Below are 3,349 nucleotides of genomic sequence, written 5' to 3' on the forward strand. Positions count from 1 at the left end.
ATACCTGAGAGTTGAGATAAGTAGGGGTGTTTAAATTTAAATCGATTCAAATTAAACCGTTTATCTAATTCAATCTAAATCGAAAATCGATTAAAACTGCACTAATTCGGATTTGATTGGATTCTATTTTTTGCAAACTGTTGATCAAATCAGATTTTGAATTTACTTTTCATAGATCAAATCCAATTCAAACTACCGTACAATATGCTACAATATTATTATATTTACAATTATACTTATAAGATATTCAATTTGTTATATATTTTTATAGTATTCATATATTATTATTATTTAATAAATATTTCATGTTCAAATTGTTATTTATTTATTTTAACTAATTTATAATTTTATTTCTATTGTTATTTTATTGTTGGCTTTTTAAGATATTGTTGAGACTTATTATATTATTATTGATTATTTAAAATTTGATGTTAAGATTTGTTATATGTATTTAATTTTTTTAATTTACAAAATCGCAAATCTAATACAATCCAAACCGCTTAAATTGGATCGCATCGGAATTTTTTTAAAAAATCATTCCATCTAAAGCGCATTGCAAATAAAATTAGTGTTAAGATAAATTTTTTTATTCAAAACCGATCCAAACCATACCACAAACATTCTTGAGATAAGCGCCGAAAATGAAAACTATGCACACGAGATATATTGTTAATAGTCTTCGAATTTCAATACTCGAGATACAAACATCTCCGGCTATATATATAGAGTGCAATCGAAATGTTTGTTTATTTCAGAGATTTTATAAATTCTAAAAAGTTTGTCACACCTTTAGTTTAGTACAAAAATTAAAATATAAGAAGAGTTTTAAGTATCAGAAATATCAGTATGTCAGTTGTTTTAACCGTTGATCTGAATTATAAAAAATATATATAATATATATTAATTGAAAAATTAACGATTAAAACAACTGAAATACTGGTGTTTCTTAATACACTTAAATTTTTTTCTAAAATATATATGCTTCGCCGTAATTATCTGTGCTCAAGAAGTATTAACAAACAAAATATGATGTGACATGTAATTGAGGTATTAGATTTTGGAGGCTGAGTTATCTATTGGGATAAGAAACATGTAAAAGAAAAAAAAATGTGTAATTTATATATACGTTGTGTGAGTATTTTTGTTAATTTATCAATTTAGTTACTAAAATAATTTGATCACTTTGCATATTATAGATATATTGATATGAATAATAAGAGGCATAACAAAGAGCGACTAGCAACTTAGCTAAGAGCTAGAGAAAAATTTTGCCTGCGCGTATGCATGTAAGACTTGTCTCTTTGCTGGGATGCTATTTTACTATTTTTTATTTTATTATTGAGTAGTAAATTGAGATTCACTCAGTTATTGTCAGAAATGATATTTCATAGGGATCTGGGGGTGCCATTTTGGGAGAATACGCAGGAAGCGTATTACATTGACAATATGAAGGGGTGTATTGCTTATATGCGCAACATGCGTCTAAACTTACTCACTTTATCACCTCTACAACATAAAGATGTTATATAATCAAATTTTAAAAATGAATATGATGTAAATATTGCATTGTTTTTACCCAAACATATTTTTTTAAAAGTAATTATGATGTCGATAACAATTACTTTCATTATATTTGTTACATTCAAAAGATGAGATCATTCTAATTCTACATTTAAATAGAATCAATAGTAAATTCCACCAACCTTTTTAAAAGTTAGACTATATGACACGTAAAAATATCTACCAGCTCACCATCTCTGAGATTATTAGATATATGTGAAACTCTTTAGATACTTGTTTTTCTTTTTGTATTTTATGAATTGTATGTGTGCGAACCTTTCTCTAAATATGTATTATTAGTGAAAGTTAATATAAATATGACAAATTAAAGAATGACAATTAAAATATCATATATAATCTTATTATTATAAGAAGTTAAAGTGAGATTCGAACACGCAACCTCTTAATTGAGTATATGGAGATTATGCCATTTGAGCTATTATTCATTGGCATAAAGAGATCTTAGTTGGAAGAGTTAAAGTGTGATTTATAATTTCTACGAGCTTGAGGATGTTTTAGGAAATTAATATTGATATAAAAGTATTAATTATTAATTAAATTACCGCCAAAATAATTTTACATAGATCTTGAAGCAGAATATGAGTATTGGAGCCAATTAAATGGTAAGAATGAAGAGCCAGGGGGTATTATAAATCTACATGCTTGTGGCGGCTCGTTGGTTTAACTTGCATCTTATTTATTTAAGTCCCTCCAAACAAAGATTCCCATAATAATTAACCACCGTATATAAATCATTATCAATGGAGAGCATATTATAGATATATAATTTTAATTTTTAAACGCTAAAAGGGACAAGAAATAAATGGTTAATACAAGTCTAAATCACTATTAAAAGAAAAAAGAATATAATAATTTCCTAATAAATTAGTTCTTAATGAGTTTTGCTTCAAACATATTAATTTCTAATAAAAAAGATAAATTAGTCATTACCATTTTAAAATTGTAGACAAATTAAACCTCCATCATGCTATAAAACTAAAGACTAATTTATTATTTTTTTGAAAATATATATTAGGGACAAAAGTTGTCTTTTATTTTGTTTAGAACTACTTTATCTAATATATATATATTCTAAAACATAAAAAACTAATTTGTTAATTTTTCCTAAAAAATAATTTATCCAAAAACAAAAAGGGTATAAATAAGAGAGGGACAATTTTTCCAAATTGAGAAGTGGCGCATCGTCATTCCCAACAGCCAAGGAACCCCAAATCATGGGGCTGCTTTAATTTATATACCAAACTATGAGAGTTAAGAGAGGAAAATATGGATATGGGTCACAAAAATATAAATTTAAAATTAAAAATAATTACAACGTAACCCAAAAAATAATAAGGGTGAAAATATCAAAATATTTGCCGTCTAACTCATTAAATATTATTATTATTATTCCATCTGAAAAAAATTATCTAATAATCAATGGTATGTACTGCTAGTAAATTATTAAATTTTAAAATTTATGATTATATATAAGTATTTAGTAAATTCTATTAATTAATTAGAACAAACTTGATGAAATTTGTGCATTACAAAATAACTTATTATTATTAGTGATAGGTAAGTAATATTTTTTGTGAACAAAAATAAAATCCAATTGACAACCAAATCCTAACTGATGGATATGGATAACATTTTAAATATCTTGGAAGTAATTAACCTTTTAAGGTGTATTTTAGGGATAGATATTTCAGTATAGAAATGAAACTAAAAAGAAGAAAAAAAAAACATAGAAAAATGAAAGGGGCATATATAGTGAGAAAATGAAGGC

Source organism: Arachis ipaensis, chromosome B07 (assembly GCF_000816755.2).
Source record: "Arachis ipaensis cultivar K30076 chromosome B07, Araip1.1, whole genome shotgun sequence".
Lineage (NCBI taxonomy): Eukaryota > Viridiplantae > Streptophyta > Magnoliopsida > Fabales > Fabaceae > Arachis > Arachis ipaensis.